The sequence below is a fragment of the Saimiri boliviensis genome, chromosome 12, assembly GCF_048565385.1.
Source record: "Saimiri boliviensis isolate mSaiBol1 chromosome 12, mSaiBol1.pri, whole genome shotgun sequence".
In the NCBI taxonomy this organism is placed as follows: Eukaryota; Metazoa; Chordata; class Mammalia; order Primates; family Cebidae; genus Saimiri; species Saimiri boliviensis.
The window spans coordinates 93,508,118-93,530,901 of record NC_133460.1 but is presented as its reverse complement, the minus strand read 5'-3'; the positions used below and the strand labels follow the sequence as shown (position 1 = coordinate 93,530,901).

General features: G+C 38.8%; 1 long non-coding RNA gene across 2 annotated transcripts in view; it reads left to right on the top strand.

Moving 5' to 3' along the window:
- Window positions 1–5,057: 5,057 nt before the first annotated feature.
- Window positions 5,058–22,784, top strand: part of LOC141580728 (uncharacterized) — a 608,846-nt gene continuing 591,119 nt past the window's right edge. For both annotated transcript variants that reach the window (XR_012513019.1, XR_012513018.1), the window contains exon 1: window positions 5,058–5,253. This is a non-coding gene — a long non-coding RNA (uncharacterized LOC141580728). The remainder of the gene's footprint in view (window positions 5,254–22,784) is intronic.

Here is a 22,784-nt window from a genome sequence, read left to right as displayed (position 1 = left end):
GAAACAGGTAATACTTCAGAGGCAGGACTGAAAGAACTTTGGACTTGAATTATTTTTTCTTTTTAATGCTATCTAAGTTCGGAAATATCCCTTGCTCCTTTGGCTTCTGTTTGTTCATATCTTGAAAGAAAGATCTTGGAAAGACTGAGGCAAAGAGAATACATCTTTGGCAAATCCAAAACTCCAGTTAAGAAATGGCAGGAAAGACTGCCAGACTTTTGCTTAAAGTGCTCCAAATCATAGTGGGGTTTATTTTTGGATGGGGGTGGGTCAGGGTCAGGACATAGGAAGAGAATGATAGGATGAGATTTCTGAGACAAAGAATAAATGTTAGGGGATAGCATTTGTTAAATATTTGAGTAACAAAAGCATGTTTGATAGTGAAATCTCCTTTCTCTGAAACCACTCCAAACATACAGAGAGGTGTCTTTTTCAGACTTTACATAGTTGTTGAGAAGTAAGAGCTTATTTTCTTCCTCTAAAACAATATGAAAAATACTGTTTTTCCTTTTTGAGTTAGCTTAATTACTATATTATTTCCAGCTGGAAAAAGAAGGCAATGATTCTGTCTTTCCTGAAAAGGAGATACTGGACAAATATCTCCTGCAACAACCAAAAGTAATAGAAGACCAGGAATGTGGCGTTGTGGCACATGCCTGTAGTCCCAGCTACTCGGGAGGCTGAGGCATTGCTTGAAACCAGGAGGTGGAGGTTGCAGTGAGCCCAGATAGTGCCATTGCACTCCAGCCTGGGTAACAAGAGCAAAACTTCGGTTCAAAAACAAAACAAAACAAAAAAACTATGGTATATTTATCAAAAGCAAGAGGGTAACATTGGTACTGTCAATCTAAATAATAGACTCTTTAAAAGAAAATGATATTTATTTGGGAGTAACATTGCAGTTGGAATATGCAAAGTTACCATAGTAGGCAATGTGTATATTCAAAGAGGTTGAAGCAAGGAGGAATATTTAGGGTACAATGAGGAGGATTACGTAAGTTGTTTGGAGACCATTATTCTAAGATACAAAAACCAGTAACAAGGGTGGCACCAGTTGTTGGGCAGATGTCCTTGTAGAGGTATTTTCTGTGTAGGATTGGCTTTGCCCAAGGTTGTGGGGTTTGCAGTCTTTAGTGATAGTTCCTGTTATCAGGCATACATGCACGAGAACTCTCCATTTATGGCCTTCCTCAGCTCCATTTGTCAAGGTGTTAACACACATGACTTCCTATTGATTCTGGCAACTTTCACTGTGAATTATTAGTAACTAGGCTACACACCTTACTTTTTATGGCTTTTCTCACTAATCTCTTCTTTCTGTTCTAAGATTCAATCCAAGATATCTTGCTGCATTTGGATATTATGACTCCTCGATCTCCTTGGATCTGTAACAGATTTTCAGTCTTTTCTCGTTTTTCATGATATTGACACTTTTGAAGATCACTGGTCCACTGTTTTGTAGAATGCCCCTCAATTTGTGTTTGAAGTTTTCCCAGCAGTAGAGCAGGGTTATGGGTTTTTTAAAAAAATACTTTTTATTTTAGAGTAATTTTAGATTTACAGAAAAATTGGAAAGCTACAGAGCTGGAGTTCCTATGTAACCCACACCCAGCTGCTCCTATTATTATTTTACATTAGTAAGGTTTACTTGTCACAACTAATGAGGTGATGTTGATAAGTTACTATTAACCGAAGTTTGTACTTTCTTCAGATTTCCTCAGTATTTACCCAATGCATCGTCTATTCTGGGATTCCATTCAGGATACGATGCTGTATTTAGTTGGCATGTCTTCTTTTACATTCCTTTGGACTGTGACAGTTTTCTCTGGTTTGCATGACTTTTGAGGAATTTTGGAGTACTGATTAGGTATTTTACAACATGTCCCTGAATTAGGATATAACTGATTTTTTCCATGATTATTTAGGTGTGTTGAGGAGAAGGCCACAAGTGTTATTTTCATGACCTGATATGGGTACATATTATTTACATGAATCATCGTTGCTGATACTCATCTTGAGCATCTAGCTAAGGTAGTGTGTTAGATTTCTCTACTATAAATTTAGCCCCACCCCCCAACCCAGTATTGTTTGTAAAGAAGTCACTGGGCACAGCCCACACCAAAGCCCTAGGGAGCTGTGCTTTTCCTTTCTTGAGAGATGCCACTGAATCTACCTTTTCACACAGCATTCATTCTAACCTTTAATTTTTGCTTATTTGTAACTTCTTTCTTCCAACCTTGAAAACCTGGCTCCTGTTATATACTATGTATTTATTTATTGTTTCTTAGTATATAGGTGAGTTAGTTTTAGCATTGCTAACCTATATTCCTAGGATAAACAAATTACCCAGTAGGGTATAGTGTTTTCATGCAGGTATTTTTGTATTTAGAATATCCAGTCCAAAACAGGGTTTCCCAGAGTTACTTAGATCGGCTGTTTCTCCTCAGTCCTCTTCAGTGAGATTGTAACATACATTTGTAATATAATTAAATTATTAAAGAAAAAGAAAAACATGACTTCCAGCTTAGAATCTACTTCCCAGAAGGGCTTTCTGAGTCTCTGTTTATCTGTCCAGGGATATTGCAGGAATCTAGGAAGATGCTGTGTATAAAACATCACACATGTGGTAAAATACTGTGCCATGTTGACCATCACCATAACTGCAACTGAGTTCACTCAGCACTTTTTGAGCACAGCCAGTATGCCAAGCACTGTATTGGGGTAGTGGTAGCAGAAAGAAATAAGCTTTCTGGGTCTATGACAAATGTTTTATGGGAACAGTGTCTGAAAGAGGAGACACCTGTATGGTGACATAGGTGAGGAGACACAACACAGTGGAACACAGCACACAGTGGAACAGTTGTCTCTGTTGTTTATGTTGGCTTAGCCAGTAGCTAGAGATGGGTGAGGCAAATATACCCATGTCAATCCTTATATTAAGTGTGGTGTGGTGGGAAGAGCATGAGCTTTGAGCCAAAGAGAATAATTCCAATCTCATTATTCATATGGCTATTAAATTAGTCAGTAGTCCCAGGCAAGTCAGTTTGCTTCTCTGAGCCATTGGGCATTACAATTATTAAACAGTAAGAGGTACTTGGCTCATTCACTCTTTCACTTATTTAATAAATGATAACATTGTTTAATATAAAAGGTTAGCTAGACTTACAGGAGATAAACATAAATATACATGAAACTGATCATTTATATGGTGATAAACATAATAGGGTGATGTCAAAAAGTTACAGAAAGGGATTAGCTTTATTGGCTAAGGAATTACTTTCTAAAGGGAGTATTTTTTTTAGCTGAAATGTGCAATTATAAAAAGGGAGTGGCTATGCTCAGTGGACCGTTATGTGAATCTAACAAATGGTTATTACTGAACCTGTGTTTTTGACTTGAAAGTACATATCAAATAACAGTTTGGGAAAGTACCTTACAGACAGAATCTGTGATGATGTTACCTTTAGAATGTGTCACAATTATCTAAGGAGCTAGAAAGAACTGATGATTATTTTATTTGTGTACTTTCTTGTTTATTATCGCATCTCATTATTTCTTCTTCTAAGTAGTTTAACAGATTCTTGAGATACAATTTCAGTTGTCTTTTCCTGGGTCAGTTCTCCATCTCTACCTCTCAGTACCTGGGTTATGAAAGTCTATCTGCAAATATTTAGTGATGGTGGCATAAAAAATGTTGAAGCTGAATTTCAAAAAGGACAAGAGCAAGTCTGAAGCTAGGTGCTTTTTCCTGGACCATAAGAGGGCATGTCGCTCAGGAAATGTGCCCTGAGCCACCTTCTCTCTGTTTTCTTTCCTTTTGTTACCTCCGTAACTGTGGGAGATTATATTAACAGTGATATTTAGAGAAGCCTCTAAAAAGTAAAATGTAAAAAGTATCCAGTATTAAGTTTGATATACTTTTTATTATATTTACATAATTTTCTTCAAAAAAATTAGTATCATATCTAAATTATTACTAAGTATTATAATGGCTATTGATTTACCCAAGAACATATATTTATCAAAACTTGACATTACAGCTCCCGCCTGTAATCCCAGCACTTTGGGAGGCAGAGGCAGGCGGATTGCCTGAGATCAGGAGACCAGCCTGGACAACATGGTGAAACCACGTCAAAAATCAGCCAAGAGTGGTGGTAGCTGCCTTTAGTCCCAGCTACTTGGGAGCCTGAGGCAGAAGAATCTCTTGAACCCCGGAGGCGGAGGTTTCAATAAGCAGAGATCCCTGTTGCACTCCTACCTGGGCAAAAAGAGTGAGACTTGTCTCAAAAACAACAACAAAAACTTGATATTTTGATATATTTTAATTTTTTTCCTTGCTTATTCAAAAATATACACCCACAGTTATATTGGTTGGATTTTATAACAAGATGAAATCAAATTCTTCATATTGTTTCAAAACTTCTGTTTTTTATTCATTATAAGTTGTGTATTGTTTTCAAGTTAATATGCAGAGGACAGTGTTGTTTGTCAAACTGATGCTCATTATAATGATGCACATTATATTCATTTGAAGATCTCTGCAAACAATGCATACATCCACACCCACACCTGCAGAGATTCTGATTCAATTAGGCTGGGGATTAATTAGGTTGAAAGTACCCAGATGAATCTGCAGGGCAGCCGGACTTTGAGCTGTCGATGTAGATGACTCTTTCTTTTCTTAATTACTTTTGGATATACCATAACTTACTCTACAACCTGTTTCTATTTCACAAATGGATATTTAGGTTAAGTTTAACAGAACCTAGTTTGGTTATCTCCCCCCCACACCCACCCATATACATGTACTTAGGTTGTAAGGTACCCAACAGATCTATGGTAGAGATGCTTTTTAAATTATGAGACCCAGACCAGATGATCCAATTTGCCTTGGCTAGAAGCTGGCTTCGTAATTAAAAGCCACAGTAAATGATACAAGCTTAGACTCGACCTCAGAAAAGGCAGATAACAACCCTGAGCAGGTGTGGCAACTCAGGGCTCATCTGCAAGTTAATTTTTGGCATTCTGGTACTTTCTAGTGATCCGTGCTCATTTAATCTCATTATCAAGCCACCTGGCACCCCAAAGACCCCATTGGTGCAACTGGCCACCTGACTTGAGTGAGCTTTCCTGCTTCATGGATTAGACGTTTGGTTGCCTGCTTTTCTGCTGAAACATCTCATCGAAGATCCCGAGGAAGCAAAATAGAGGACGAATAAATCTTAGCTCTTTCACTGGGCTATGGGATACAAGGTAAGAGAATTCATTGAGTTTAACCATTCAGCCTTGCAAAACTTGGCGTTGCATGCAATGGTGACCTGATGTGCCCTTACTGTTCAAAGTCTGTGCCTGTGCTTAAACAATATTCTGAAAAAAATGCAAAGAAGAGAATTAAACTGTAAGGGAATTATATTTAACCTTGGATTTTGGCTTCTGAGAGAGGCTAGTCCTTGTAAATAAGAATTTATTTGAAAATAAATGTGTATTGTAGGAGAATCCCTTGAACGGAGGGGATGGGGGGAGGGTGGAAGTTGTGGTGAGCTGAAACGGTGCCATTGCATTCCAGTCTGGGCAACAAGAGTGAAACTCCATCTTAAAAAAAAAAAAAAAGACAGAAAAAGAAAAGAAGTGTGTATTCTTATTGTATAAGGATAGGGCTGGAATGGTGGGTTTGGTTTTTTTTTGTTTGTTTGTTTGTTTTTTTTTGAGTGTTTCTTTCTCCCATACTGAGACCTTCCACTGAGACTGGTTTAAAATTCCATCCTGAGATTTTTAAGAAAATTCACTACTGACAGATGCAATGGTTGTAATTGCTGGCAAAAAAATATGTATTTGAGGCTAAATTTACCCTTCTCAATCCGTAGGCAAGACTGATGCTGCTTAACTTGATTCATTTCTTCAGCTGTATTCATTGAGTGCCTGTTACGTGTCAGGCACTGTTCCAGGGCAGAAAGTCAGTGAACGGAGCTCATATGTGGTCTCCTCTTTCACGGAGCTAGCAGGCTGGTAGAAAAACAGATCAAAACATAACAGTTGGAATATCATTCAGGGAAAATCCATCTTCTCTCTCTGTTTTTAATCTCCTTTCTACCTCCTTTTCCACCTTCCCTTAACTCCCTCCTCCCTTTTGCTGGCCTGTCAATGAGGAAGCCCATCTGAGGACCCCAGACCTGAACTATCTGAACCTGTGGGAAAATCACAAGATGCATCCTTTTATGCAGCTGGGTGATAAAATCTTACAGCCTGCAAGGAGGACACAGTGAAATTGTCCCTAGTGAGAGACCAACGGCTGGGTCGTGGGTTTGGTGGGGGAGGATGTCCTAAACTAACGCCCTCGGCTGGAAAGTGGATGCACCTGGTGGGAGGTGCTAAATTCAGATCTGTGAAATCATAAGCCATCTATATGGCTAAATGAAAGGTATATTTATAGAGCTATGATTCTTTATTGATGAAATAAAATACAAGTGGTACAAACCATCCCTTAGATATAGTGAGTGCTTCACTCAGTTCATGAGCTGAACTGAAAAGACTTGATGGCAAATGTGTCGCTCCACAGAGGATGTGTGGGGTCATGAGAAATTTTAAAATCGATGTAATAGCCAATTATTCTGCCTCAGACCACTCCTTTAGCCATCATCAGAGGTGGACCTCTGGTTTAAAAGGTTTTATAATGACCCTGAAGTAGGAGGGTGGGTGGGTGCACAGCAGCGATCAATACACTTTCTCTGTAAGAAGTCAGTTAGTAAATATTCTAGGTTATGTGAACCATGAAATGGTCTCTATCATAACTACTTACTCAGCTCTGCTTATGTAGCTTTGAAGCAGCTATAGACTGGCTGTGTGCCAATAAAACTTCACAAATAGAGGCTATGGGCCAGATTTGGCCCAGGGCAGTACTCTGACTACCCCTGCTCTGAAGAAGGAGCATAGATCGGAGAGGCAAAAGATCTAGGTGTGAATCTCAGCTTTCACACTATCTCACTGAGGCATGACCATGGACAAATCATATTGTGTATTTCTGAGAACTATCTTTTCTCAGAAAATGATGAAACTATGTTTTCTCAGAGAGGAAAATGATGGAAGCTATTTTATTTCTGTGGATTGTGCTGAGAATTATGTGACATCATAATTTTGGATTTTATTTGGGGAGAAATAAAATTTTGAAATTATTTGAGGAGAAACTTGTATTTGTATTATTATTAATTTTTTTTTGAGACAGAGTCTCACTCTGTCACCCAGGTTGGAGTCCAATAGCGTGATCTTGGCTTACTGCAACCTCTGCCTCCTGGGTTCAAGCAATTCTCCTGCCTCAGTCTCCCAGGTAGCTGGGATTACAGGTGCCTGCCACCATACCCAGCTGATTTTTTTTTTTTTGTATTTTTAATAGAGATGGGGTTTCACCATCTTGGCCAGGCTGGTCTCAAATTTCTGACCTAAAGTGATCCACCTGCCTGGGTGTGGGCTACTGTGCCCAGCCTTTGGAGAAATTTTTAAAACTGAATAAAATCCTAAGGCAGTCATATCTTATCGTCAGACTTTTGAATTAAAGCATACAGCTTTGCATTTAATGGGAACAACTGCTCACCATCTTTACAAGTCCCCTGAAATCTGAAGTACATTTTTCTTCCTTTGTTTCTTACATTCCTACTGTTCCCTTCCTCACTTTTATTCTTGTCCCTGATAGCCCAGGTTTAGCTGTAGATGCTACATGAACTCACAGTAAGTGTATAAACTTTCCTGTAGTTCATTTTTGAGAATTGACTTTTAAAGCCCCTGAAGCACCCAGTATTGACGCCTTCAAACTACATACGGTTTTTTCTTGGTATTCACAAGGAATTTGTTCTAGAACCCCCATGAATAGCAGAATCCAAAGATGTTGAAGTACCTGATATAAAATGGTATAGTGCTTGTATATAACCTGGGTATATTCCCCCTTGTACTTTAAGGCATCTCTGGATGACTTACGGTACTGAGAATACAACATAAATGCTTTGTAAGTAGTCGTTATACTGTATTTTTCTTTGTATAGTTTTTTATTCTTGTATTTTTGTTTGTTTGTTTGTTTCTTTTTCCTGAATTTTTTTTATTTGAGATTTATTCAATCTGAGAATGCGGAGCCTGTGAGTACAGAGGGCCGACTGTATTTCCCTTTGACAGGAGCAAGCATTTTACATGATTTGATTGCAGCTGTTAGCACAGAGTGGTTAAACTGCATTTAGAAATAAATGTTAAAGTAACAGTTGACAGGGAAGCTTCTTAAAAATCACTCCTTCAGGTATAATGTTTTTCCAGCTGTTAAGGAGCAGCAAGGGGGTCTTGGAGGGCAGGCCTGGAGGCAGCTTCTTCTGCTCCCCTAACACACATATTCATTTTGAGGAAAGAATCCTTTACTCCTGGAGAGGCACGTGGCTTGCCTTTGAAAGGGTCAGTTCCTCCATGACCCTCTGCTCCATCGAGGTGCTCGTCACAGGTGGGGAGAAAGTGAATATATTGGTAGGAGAGTGGGAAGAGCCTGCTGTTTACTAGTTCTGGAGGGATACCTCCAGAACTCCCTGTCTGAAGAAGTTCGAAACTATAAGAAATTGAAACTGGAAGCAACTGAAATTAAAAGCGGTTGAAACTGGAAGGAAGCAACTGAAATTGCTTCCAACTCTTCATTTTCCTTTGATTCTTATTTTGGCTACAGTGAGGAAACAACTAAGATTCCATCTCTGCTTCCTGTCAGAGATTGAATCTTGAACCGTTTTCAAGTCTGGTGTGCAGATGGAGAGAAAGGGAAAGTTGATATGTCCACTCATCAGTACAAGGGAGCCTGATGTCTTGGTGCCCCCAGGTTCCGACTGGGTGGCCCTATTCATTGGATCCTTCTGGCTGGATGACTGAGTCGACAGCAGGACATCAAGGGCAACAGGGCCCTTGCTGTGTCCCTGGGGAACCATGAGCAAGCCTGAGCCAGGCCAGGAAAAGCAAGCGTCCAGGCGAACACCTGCTCCTCACTGGGCATTAGATAAATATTTGCCTATTAAAAAATATTTACCTATTTATCTCTTCTCACTTCAGTGGGAGGAGACCACACAGCAGGGCATCAAGCCCCCCCAGGAGGCTGTTTGCTGCTCCTTGACCTCCTGGTCAGAGGGTGGGGGGTGGTCTCTGGTCTGAAGGAATCAACACTTGAATGATATTTGTAATCAGCTACATTCATTTATGTATTTTGTTTTCTCTTGTTCCTTCTTTGGTATTTATTGCTTCAATGTCGATGATTCAGTACTGCCAAGGCAGTTGACCCTCATGGAATTTACATGGTAGTTGTATGACTCAGCCTATCTGGACTCTTCAAACTGCTCCATAAAGCCTTTCCAGGACAGCTCAGATTTTTCTCTCTGTGCTGTGAGAGATTGTTAAGGTTTTTGGTTTTGTGGGATAACACAGCACATGACATTTTGCCGTCTTAAAGTAGGTTTGATAATGTGTGCTTCATATAACCCACCAGATGAATGTGAGGTAAAATTCCATGGGACACATTCTAAATCACAAAATGGCGTGCAAATTTAAAATTAACAAACTATCTCTTGTTTCTGCATTTAATGTATTTTTGCTCTGTGTTTCAAATGAATATCCCTCCACACTCTCCACTCATGATTTTAAAATGTCTTTTAAGGGGCTTGCCCTGTTGGGGTGCCTGATACTGTTTACCCTCAGATCACATGCTTCCCTGGTTCTCTCCTGGTTATTTTCCACTGGGTTCCACAGAATTTTGTATTTTTTTTTCCAGACCTTTGCTTACTTTGTTTCTTGCTCTTGATTCTAGTTCTAGCTGTGTTTCCTGATTCTCTTATTGCACATGCTTCCACATAAATCTTGTGAATTTTAGCCAACAGAACATCTTACCCGCATTGAGTATAGAGATAATTCCTGCAGCTAAATTAATCAGATTTAACTACAAAATCCATGAGATCATGAACCACTACCTTTGTGATTGTGCCTAATTAATCAGTCAATCAATCAATATTTAAATAGAAAATGCCATTATGCTGTAATACTGATTGTATCTTTCTTGTAACCCCCAGTTGTCAAATATCATGGTCATTCTATGGTTCAAACAATCATTTTGGCAGGACATGGTGCCTCACAGCTGTAATCACAGCACTTTGAGAGGCCAAGGCAGGGGGGATCATGAGGCCAGGTGATCGAGAACATCCTGGCCAACATGGTGAAAACCTGTCTCTACCAAAATACAAAAAATCAGCTGGGCATGGTGGTGCACACCTGTAGTTCCAACTACTCAGGAGGCTGAGGCAGGGGAATCACTTGAACCCAGGAGATACAGGTTGCAGTGAACTGAGATCGAACCACTGCATTCCAGCGTGGTGACAGAGGGAGACTCTGTCTCAAAAAAAAACAAAAAAAACCCAAATCATTTTATGTTATTTAAAAAATATTTAATAACATCAAACCTAATTTTGTACTCAGCTGTTCAGGCTGCATTATTTACTTTTTAAAATAAAATCATAAGGAGAAATTTTAATGTTATATCATTGCCTCCTGCCTAATAATTTTCTTTGGATAAAATACTGAAATTTTGAGTCACTGGATTATATGATATGCATATTTTTTACAGAACTTTATTTTGGGTACATATTGCTGAATTGTTCCTTCAAAAATTTTTTGTTTTGAATCTTGATTTTTTCCCCCATAACATGATAATCACTTAACTTGGTTTTAAGATTGCCACTAGAAAAATCAATCAATCAATCAATAAAATAATACAAGAGAAAAGCAAAATTGCAACTCCATGTGATAAAAGTTTTCTCTATTAAGTTGCTGACATGATAATATTAGGTGTGTATCACCCATGGTCAAGTAAAAAAGATAACTTGAAGCAAACCTTAGAAACAGTTTTCAAGGTTGCCACATTGATAAAAGCTTTAATCAATTTTGAATCGATTTGGTATGTTCCTCGTCACTGATGTTTGTCCATAGGAAACATTGTTTTCTTTGAGTCTAATCAGACTCATCAACTAGAATGAAATCCCTTCTCCCATTTCAAAAATTAAGACAGAACCACTGTTGTTTTTAAAAGGGTGTATGTGTGTTTGTGTATGTATAGTGTGTTTCTTCCTGCATCTTCCTTGTTCCCATGCAGTCATACAGTTTTGGATGGTATATTAGTCTGTTCTCGTTCTGCTATAAAGAACTACCTGAGACTGGATAATTTATGGAGAAAAGAGATTTAATTAACTCACAGTTCTGCTGACTTAACAGAAGTCATGACTGGGGAGCCTCAGAACACTTACAATCATGATGGAATGTGAGAGGAGAACAAGCTTGTCTTACCATGGCAGAGCAGGGGACAGAGAGCAAAGGGAGAGGTGCTACACTTTTAAAAAAACAGATCTTGTGAGAACTCACTATCATAAGAACAGCTTGGGGGAAGTCTGTCCCAATGATTCACTCACCTCCCACCAGGCCCCTCCTCCAACATGTGGGGATTACAATTCAAGATGAGATTTGTTTGGGGACACAGAGCCAAACCATATCAGATAGCAAGGAAAATGGAGCATAATAATTTTTGTAAACACCCATTTTATGGTGACTTCTAGTAATGGCCAATTTTCTCCTTCCTCTTCTTTCCCTTGTTCCTTGCCTGTTTCTTTACTGTACTTCAAGTACCACTGGCCCATTTATCAAGTGACTTGAGAGGCTCCAAGTTTTGAGTGGGGTCCGAAACAGGAACAGGCTCTGTAACAGGTCCAAACTGCTCTGCAAGCTGTTCTGCCATGCAGACCACATGACCCAGAAGATCCAATGGTTCTTGAGGTGTCAGTAGCAGATAGGGATGCTATTTGGAGCCTTTGGCAGACCCTCATAGGTGAATCATGACAGAGGCTTCTAGGATTTTGGAAGAAGGCCCTACCATCTTCTGCAGATAACTCCTCCCCTTTTGAGAGACAGCTTGTGGGTTGTTACTGGGCATTGATAGAAACTGAATGGTTGACTATGGTTCACTAAGTTACCATGAGACCTGAACTGCCTATCTGACCCATCTAGCCATAAAGTTGTGGATGCATAGCAGGATTCCATCCTCAGATGGAAGTGATATGTACATGATCGGGCTTGACTGAGCAGGTCCTAAGGGCATAAGTCAGTAAATGAGGAAGTGACTTGAATGCCCATGGTTCCCGCTGATGCCTCGTGAGGAGCTTCCTATGATCAGTTGACAGAGGAAGAGAAGACTAGGTCTTGGTGTACATATAGCTGTGCACAATATGCAGGCACCACCAGAAAGTGGACGGCTGCCAAATATAGCCCCTTTCTAGGACATCTCTGAAGGACAGTGGCACCATTGTAGCACCATTCCTTAGGGTGATCACCCTGCTTTTTGGTTACAGGTTGATTATATTGGACCTTTTTCATCATGGAAAAGGCATCAGTTTGTCCTCACTTGTGTAGACCCTTACTACAGAGATGGGTTTGCCAATCCTGCACACGATGCTTCTGCCAAGACTACCATCCATGGACTCACAGTATGCCTTATTCACCATCATGGTATTCCACACAGCATTGCCTCTGACGGAGGCTCTTATTTCACAGCTAGAGAAGTGTGCCAGTGGTCTTACACTCATGGAATTGACTAACCATACCATGTTCCCCATTATCCTGAAGCAGCTGGCTTGATAGAATGGTGGAGTGGCCTTTTGAAGTCACAATTACAATACCAACCAGGTGACAATACTTTGCAGGGCTGAGACAAAGTTCTCCAGAAGGCCCTGTATGCTCTGAATCAGCATCCAATGTGTGGTACTATTTCTCCCATAGCCAGGATTCAGGGGTCCAGCAATCAAGGGGGTAGAAGTGAAAGTGGCACCACTCACCAGCACCCCTGGGAATCCACTAGCAAAGTTTTTGCTACCTGTTCCCATGACATTACGTTCGCTGGCCTAGAGGTCTTAGTTCTGGAAGGAGGAATGCTGTCACCAGGAGATGCAGCAAAGATTCCATTAAACTGGAGGTTAAGATCGCCCCCTGGACACTTTGGGCTCCTCCTAACTCTAAGTCAGTAGGCTAAGAAGGGAATTACCACGTTGACTGGTGTGATTGACCCAGACTATCATGAGGAAATCGGTATACTACTCCACAATAGAGGAAAAGAAGGCTGTGTGTGGAATACAGGAGATCCATTAGGGTGTCTCTTAGTATTACCATGCCTTGTGATTAAGGACAATGGGAAACTATAACAGCCAGTCTAGACAGGGCTACAAATGGCCCAGTTCCTTCAGTAATGAAAGTTTGGGTCACTCCATCATGAAAAAAAACCATGACCTGCTGAGGTCCTTTCTGAAGGCAAAGGGAATACAGAATGGGTAGTAGGAGTAGGTAGTCATCAATATCAGCTACAAGCACATGACTAGTTATAAAAATGAGGACTGTAATTATCATGAGTATTTCCTCCTTATTTTGTTAAGAATATGTTTTTATATGTATGCATCTATACTAAAAATAAATCTTCATTTTAATTTCTTTCTCCTGCATCCAACATAGGATTCATTGACTTCATATCAGCATTTAAATGTTAACTTTAATAATATTTAGGTTAAGGATTAGTGTGCTTCTGGTTATATGAAGGACAGCTGTCTTATGGTAGGTGTAATTATGTCTTTATTTGGGGATTATGATTTCAGGAGATGTGTATGGTTGCCAGGTTGACAAGGGCCACCCCTAACGTGTGATGGTTAATATGAGGTGTCAACTTGATTGGACTGAAGAATGCCTAGATAGCTGGTACAGGATTGTTTCTGGGTGTGTCTGTGAGGGTGCTGCCAGAGGAGCCTGACATTTGAGTCAGTGGACTGGAAGAGGTAGACCTTCCCCACCTCCCAATGTGGGTGGGTATCATCCAATCAGCTGCCAGTGCGGCCAGAACAAAGCAGGCTGAAGGAGGTGAGATAAGCTGGCGCTGGTTTGCTGAGTCTTCTAGCCTTCATCTTTATCCAGTGCTTCCTTCCTTTTCTCCAATCCTTGGACATTAGACTCAACGTTCTTTGGCCTTTGGACTCTTGTACTTATACCACAGGTCTTGGGCCTTTGGCCACAGACTGAGGGCTACACTGTCAGCTTTCCTGCTTTTGAGACTTTTGGACTTGAACTGAGCCACTACTGGCTTTTTTCTTCTCCAGCTTGCAGATGGCCCATGGTGGGACTTTACCTTGTGATTACATGAGCCAATTCTCCCTAATAAACTCCCTTTCATATATACATATATCTTGTTGGTTTTGTCCCTCTGGAGAACCCTGAGAGTACCATGATGAGGAACACAACCATGAAAGATAAAGGAGGAGAGAAAAGCATTTGTGATAAATCACTTGGAATTAGAAGTCTTTGTAGCAACCAGATATGTGGGTATGTATTTATATTTATAAGGTCCAAGCCTTAAAATTCCTATCTATCCCATTTGCTAAAATGAATGCAGTAAAACGCTGTTAGGTCATGGAACATTGAATTGTTGACAGCTGAAGAAGGTGGATTTATACTGGCAGGAAGAAAATTTTAAATCATAATGAGTTCTGGTCTCTGAAGTATCAAATTGGAAGTGTATGAAGAATAACTAAAATTGTGTCCCCCAGAGAGACACTGGATTGTGCAAGGGGTTCTGCATGGGTTGTGTTGAAAGGTACTGTAGTGATCTGATGGTATGCGTAAAATCTGATGTACTGTCTTTTGAGCCAGCAAATGACAGTAGTGAGAAATTTCCTTTGGAAAATGGAGTTAGTCTATTCACGTAAGAACTGATTTTGTGTTATCCATCAGCCTGGAAGCCATGAATGCTGGAAATAACATTAATGAGCCTTAGGAACACATGAGAGCCCATCCATGGTTTTTAAATTCAAACTTACTTTTGAATTGGCAACTCTAAGATAGTGAATAGTGAGAGTCAAGGAAGGTGAAAATGGTATGTGGAGCTGGGAAAGGTTGCAATTTTAGAACTTGTCTATTTCCATGACTTTCTGCTTTATTTTCTGGAAAACCATTTGCAGAATAGGTATTTGAATAAAGAGAAATGCCACATGAAGCCATTCACTGAAATTAACAAGTGAATTGACTGTCTCCAGGTTTTGTCATGCCTCTGAGTCTTAGCAAACAGTATTTATTTTCTGTCAAACAGTATTTACTTGGGCCACGTGATAATTCTAGATTCCAATAGCTTTGTGCTCAGCTTTGCCTCTGCCTGGTTAAACTCATGTTTCTGTCAGATCTTTGGTAAATAAGAGTTGTGCTTGTTTACTCACTCTAGGTTTATACCTTGCCTGCTCAGAGAGAAAGAAAATAAAATAAACACGTTTGATAGGCATCACTGTGAAATGTTATTTGGGGCATCAATAATATTCGATGATCTTTCCTGGGGAAATGCCAAATTCCCAAGCAAAATATGTGTATAGTCTGAGATAACAATGAAAAGAGGAATATACCCTCAGATGAGTTCCGTGGGTGTCACATAAAACAGATTATTTAAATAAATTATAAACAGAATAAATGCATTTGAGAAACACTAGATAATGTTTGCTCTTGTTGTTATAGCTTTACTGCAAGATTACCAGAACATTTAATATGGGTAATGTGAATTAAAAATCACTACATTTATTTTTTTCTGGACCATCTTGCAGGCTGATTGTTCTGTAAAATCCACTGAAAATAGCTTGTTTAGGTAGCTTTTTTTCTCGTTTCATATTCAAATTATGTTAGATAAAGAACCAGTCATAAAAGATAATTAACTTTCATTAACTTTCATCTCTGTAGATCAGAGAGAGTTTTCAAATAAATCAAGCGTAGTCAACTAACCCATAATCATTCCTTGCTTCTTTCCACAACTTCTTTGCTAACAGACTTGCATTTTCTAAGAAATGTGGTTATAATTCTGTTACCTTTTTGCCAGTATTTAATTTCCCAGTTTCTTTTGCAAAGTTGAGGTTCTCCAGGTGACCCCATTCTGGACAAAGAGAAATTAGATATCTCTTAGGTGGATTCTGGGAAATATTGTGGTTACTGTTAGAAATCAGATGTGAGGGGAAAGCTCTAACATTCCATCTCTTTCCCTTCTTGCTTTAAAATGTCTTTGACATTGGGTGAAGTGACATTTAGAGAAGGTAGGAAAAAGCCAAATAGAATTGTAGATTATGGGCTCTGATTATGTTGTCCAATCTGGTACCATTTTCCTCCTGATGAGCTACTACATAAAATTGGTGTCCTGAGGTTTGAGCAGCTGCCCATCAGCTTTCCTTTTACTTGCAGATGAAAACACCTTGACTGATACATACTTTAATGTTTTCATTATTAATTGTTGCTGCCTTTCTCTTATTTATATCTATAATTTCTGCTCCTCAGATTGAAAGTATTCCAAAGAAACAAAGACCTTTCTTTGAATATTTTCAAAAACGTTGAGTTTGGTTTGTTTTGGCTTTTTTCCCCTTTTCTATTTTCATAGGTTGGTCAAACAGGAGGTTTATAAGAGTTTCTTCCACATTCCTCAAAGTACTTGAGGTAGGTCTTTGTTCGACCTTCTAAAAAGAAATGGTCAAAAAAGAAATGATGGCACAAATTATGCATGTACAGCTAATTAAGACAGTATTCACTTTCCAATTGTAGTTACTGCTGGACCAAATTATAAGCATTCTGAATAAGATACTAGTCGCAAATAGGTAAGCTTGACCAGAGACGTGGAGGATCATGTCCACTGAGTTGATTGAGGTCTTCCCTTTTCTCTTTGCTGTTATGCTGACTTCCCCTACAGTTGGTCAGTTTGTTGGCAAGAGGGCTTTCAGGAACTGGGTTGCAGTTTCCCCAGGTTTTAAAGAAATAATTACCTAATTATGTATCTCTCAGGAGTAAGAAAATACAAAACTGAGACATGCTGATAAGCAACTGCAGACTACGCAGAATTTCTTAACCTATGGACACTTTGTTCATAGTGGCTTAAAGCATCCATTAGCATCTTGTATTAAAATTAGCTAACACTCATATATCAAATCCTCAATGTGGCACAAGATAGCCTTTTTCACTTAGTATGCCTTTAAGAAACTTGGAATGACCACACATGCTCTCAGGGTTTGAGAAGCTGGAAGAATAGAAGTAGACCGTGGGTGACTTTCATCTGCTTATCTAACTACTCAACTGAGTGATACATCTAAGTTTTTTGACAGCAGAGTGGGTCAGTTGTTTTAACAGCCGCTTCTTTCCTGTGACAGAATTATTTTAGTAAGTAAAATGAGAAGTAAGAATAATGACCAAAAATAAATGCAGATAGTGATTTTTTAAAAATTGAACTTCACATATGAAATCATGGCAGTAAAAAGAATAGAACAGAAAATATTGATTTATTGATACTTTTAAAAAAAATCTACATATAGATTTTGTTAACATTTAATAATTACATTACAGTTTATTTTAACATTCTTGCTTAATAGTCCATAATCCAATTTGGCATTTGGATACTTTTGCTTGTATTTAATAAGAGAAACTTTGTTTTAACTTTAAGAAGTTCCACATGAAACAACAGAAAAATTTTAAAGGTAGGGATAAGCTTGTCACAGATTAATAACAACCTCAAATCAGCAATAAATTTAGAATTTGAATTTTTTTTTATATTATTCTAGTGGCTTTGAGGTGTCTTGGCAGTTAAAATGCTTCTAATAAAATATCTTCACCAGAATATTCATCGTAAGTTTATATTTGGTAATTTATAAAAATTTTCTTTCTAAAATAATCATAGAAAATGGCTAAACAATAGCAGACATCAACATTTGATTCATTTATTTAGTATAAATTTCCAGTTCTGGGTATAGGTAGTCAAAGTATTCAAATATTGTCAATATGATTTCTTCAGGCAGCATAAGTAATTACTTATTTCTAAGCACCTTTTAAATCACTGCCAAGGTGAAGCCTGGCATTTGCTTTCCTTCATCTGCATGTCTGGAATCCTGAACTGTTGCTCCTCAGGCTTATTATTATTATTTTTTTGACGCTAATTCTCAGTCTATGATTTTGGTTTCACAGTGTCACAAGGAGAAATACACATGACAATGGTGGTGAGGGAGAGTGTGTGTAGAGTAAGAAACAAGAAAGACTGCAGGTCAGATAAAAAGCTCAATGCATATGATAGCACAATCAACTTATCAGTTTGTTACTGTTACTAACTCCCAATGATGACCTTATTTTAAATGACCAAATAATGTATGAACTTCCAGAAATCTGGGTTATTTCTGCTCAGGATTGCTTTAGTTACTCGAGGTCTTTTGTGGTTCCATGTATAATTTTTTTTCAGTTTTTGTGAAGAATGGCATTAATACTTTTGTAAAGATCACACTGAATCTGTAGATTGCTTTGGGCAATATAGACACTTTAACAAAATTAATCTTCTAATCCCTGAGCATGAGATATTTTTCCATTGTGTGTGTGTGTGTGTGTGTGTGTGTAAGTCCTCTTCAGTTTCTTTCATAAGTGTCTTATTGTTTTCCTTGTAGAGATCTTTTACTACTTTGGTTAAATATATTCTTAAATTTTTTATTTATAAGAAGCTTATTTATTAACCTTTTTTGTTTGTTTCATTTTCTTCCCAACTCTTAAGAAGAGATCTCACTTAATGAAAAATGTGGGCACCTACCATTGATTCACTCTCCCTCCTTACACACACACACACACCCCACAGAGATTTATCCCTCTAAGTTAGTAGCCAGTGTATAATATTGTGGAATAATTTTGTTTCTTTTTTAATGGCTAGATTTGCTTGCATAAAAATACTTACAAGTATTTTCCACGTGTTACAAATTTATGACATCCAGAGAAAAGGGAAGAATTTTTACTATGTCCCAGAGAGGGATAAAATTATTTTGATATTGCATTAATAAATTTAATGTGAATCAGAGAAACAGAAGAATGTATCAGGGCTGAATAGTCCAGGAAAAGGCTTATGGGGTCAACAAATCTGTTTATTAAGATACAAGGTTAATAAGTCTGTGTTTGTCAGGACATTCGAGACATAAGTAAAGCAGCACGATATATTAAAAAGAGTAGGCCAGGCGTGGTGGCTCAAGCCTGTAATCCCAGCACTTTGGGAGGCCGAGGCGGGTGGATCATGAGGTCGAGAGATCGAGACCATCCTGGTCAACATGGTGAAACCCCGTCTCTACTAAAAATACAAAAAAATAGCTGGGCATGGTGGCACGTGCCTGTAATCCCAGCTACTCAGGAGGCTGAGGCAGGAGAATTGCCTGAACCCAGGAGGCGGAGGTTGCGGTGAGCCAAGATCGCGCCATTGCACTCCAGCCTGGGTAACAAGAGTGAAACTCCGTCTCAAAAAAAAAAAAAAAAAAAAAAAAAAAAAAAAAAAAAAAGAGTAAAAGATAAAGAAAATACTCTTTAGTTTTGATTTCATTATTGATAAACTCTGTGGCCACAGACAGATAACTTTATATCGCTGCAAACTGGTTTCCTCTAAATGATGTGAGAAGTCTGGCCTGCACAGTCTCCAGGGGCTTTGCCAAATTAGCATTCTTTTTTTCTTTTTTTGAGACAGATTCTCATTTTGTCACCCAGGCTGGAGTGCAATGGTGGGGTCACGGTTCACTGCAACCTCTGCCTCCTGGATTCAAGCTATTCTCCTGCCTCAGCCTCCTGAGTAACTGGAATTACAGGTGCGCATAACCATGCCTGGCTAATTTTTTTGTATTTTTAGTAGAGATGGGGCTTTGCCATGTTGACCAGCTGGTCTTGGTCTCCTTGAACTCCTGACCTCCAGTGATCCACCCACCTCAGCTTCCCAAAGTGCTGGGATTCCAAGTGTGAGCCACCGTGCCTGACCCATCATTTTTATTTGAAAACTCTCTAAAGTAAGATAATTCACATATTCCTGAATAAAGCATTCTTCAACTTTTGGGAGATCAAAAAGCATCTTACCATACCCCAGTAGCTTAGGGTATGCTGTAACAGGGAGGTACATCTTAAGAGAAAACTTGACAGGGGACTTACCTATACTTCTTCAATTCCTCTATCACCTTGTCAATGGTGGTTGGAGAATGGGTGGTCTATCAGTTAAGCATGTGGGCCTCACGAGTCCTGTGATCTGAACTGGAATTCAGGCTTTGCTCCTTACATATCACTGGACATTAATTCTATTGACCTTTTGGGCTTTGTTTTTCTCATCAGTCAAATTGATCTAATGAATATTTCTGTCCATTATGTAATTGAGCATATCAGTTGAGAAAATCATAAAAATAATGTCTCCTTTGTGCTTTTTTAAGGATTTTTTTCCCCAAGGCATATCTCCTTGGTGATAACTATGGCGATGTTATCGAGTTCCCTTTTGACTCTTGTGTTGGCTTTAGTTGAGAGTTTCTCTGAGTGGCTCAATCAGTTCTGTCAGTTTTTTTTTTAAATAGTACACAATATATTTCTTTATTCCAGAAATGTTTATTCAGTATCTTACCATGTTTCTCACAGGTTAATACACTAATAAAACTGCGGAGTATTTTTAAACCTAGTTTTCTTCTTCCTCAATCAAGAGTCTGTCTATTCACCTGATTTTATATTCATCGGTGACAGAGTCCCAATTAGCAGTCCCACAAAGAGGTCCCCAGGTATGAGAGTTTGAGGACAGGATAGGGCTGGGTGGATACCAGGCAGGCTCTCCTTCTCCATCTGGGCTTCTGGAATATTCACTGAAAAAAAAGGTGTCTGCTAAGGAGGCAAAGGGGGTTGGATTTTGCAGGAATGGGGCGGGGGGACTTTAGTTTTTGCAAAGGTATTTTTAGGATTGAAAAAGAGACCCACCACCCAAGGTTAAATACCTCCAGCTTTATTTCTATTCTTCCCGGTTTTTGCAACCTTTCTGTATTAGTCCGCTCTCACACTGCTAATAATTAATTTAGAAAGGAAAGAGGTTTAATTGGCTCACAGTTCAGCTTGGCTGGGGAAGCCTCAGGAAACTTAAATTATGGCATAAGAGGAAGCAAACACATCCTTCTTCACATGGTGACAGCAAGGAGAAATGTAGAGTGAAGTGGGTGAAAAAGCCCCTTATAAAACCATCAGATCTTGTGAGAACTCACTATCATGAGAACAGCAGCATGGGGGTAACTGCCCCTGTAATTCAGTTATCCCCCACTGGATCTCTCCCACAACACGGGGATTATGGGAACTGCAGTTCAAGACGAGGCTTGGGTAGAAATGCAGCAAAACCATATCGCTATCTCTCCTGTTCGATTCTCATTCTTCAAGGCTATCAATTCTGATGCATTTATTTTCCTTCCTGTATTCATTGCTATGTAAAGGACATCTCAAAACATGCATTTAAATTTTTATGTAGTACTTGTTTTATTATACTAATAAATCCTCTTTCTTTGCCAAAGGTCCATAGTGGCTATGGAGAATTTATATGTAAATTAAGAAATCACTTTTTCTTCTTAATTATACTGAGGCATACATAGCAGCAAACAAGTGCTGGCCAAAAGAGAGATGGGCTGAGGAAGAAGTTTCTCCTCAGTGGTTTCTGTTGGTTCATCTGAGGCTATTATCTCACAGGCTCCAGTATGATAGGGCACTTACCTTGTCATCAGGAAAGTTGCGGGGGTAGATGTTTTCTGCATAGATAAGTTATTTAAATACTCTGTTTCCCCACTGTGATATAAGCAAAGTCACATATAATCAAAGCATATTGAAGTTTTCTATGAAGCGTTTCAGCATTTTGCTAGTAAACTAATTCCCAAACCTGGCTTTATATTACAGTCTACATGAGGGATTTTTAGTTATTCATGTCTGGGCTTCATCTCTGAAAAGATGTAATAATTACATTTTTATAACAATACGTTGTTACCATTTTAAAAGCATCTAGGTGATTCTGTTTCATAGCTGAGACCTGAAAAACTGTCCTTAACTTTCTGAAGAGTCTGTTTAATAGTAGCACAGAGTAATTTCAGGGCATTAGGAGCATCTGGACTAGAAGTTTCTTAATCTCTGCTTTTGTTACACAGAAACTCTCAGGCACATGCACATGGTTCAAAGATAGTTTTACTGACACAGACATACAAACATACTTAGACACCTATGTATACAGTCCCAGAAATAACTTCAGAAACATAGTCCTATTCCAAGGTATTCACTGGCATAGGCACAAAAAATAAATACATTCACAACATAGGCACATAGACATGCACAGGCATGCGTATACATACATATAGACACAGACATAGATATAGGCATACAGAGATATACAACACATACAAAGACAGACATAAAAACAGATGCACATAATCAGGCTTATGTAGACATAGCCCTAAGCACACAGCAGGTACACCCACAATAAAGACATTCAAGGGTTCACGTTTACAGAAATAACCACACTGAGATATAGAGACACCAGATACCAAGCCATAAACTGACATAAATAGACACACATATACACAAAAATTGACCTGAGAAATGTTTAGCTTTTTGTTTTGTGTGGGGTATTGGAATGTAACTGGAAATTATTTGCTTCTGCTCTCTGGCTATGATTTGGTCCAGCTCAGTGAAAGCAAGATAGCAATTGTAGCCTCAAGGCCGGAAACCACTCAACATTTTAATGAGAAAGGCAATTTTACTGAAATTTTTCTCACTCTATGACCTGGAATGGGGTGCTGACAGACATCTGAAATAGCAGATCAGAGGAGTCTTAAAATGACCAAAAATAATTGAATGATATCATACATTTATCAAGTGCTTTCATACTGTCAATCTCATTTTAGTATACCTTCACTTAT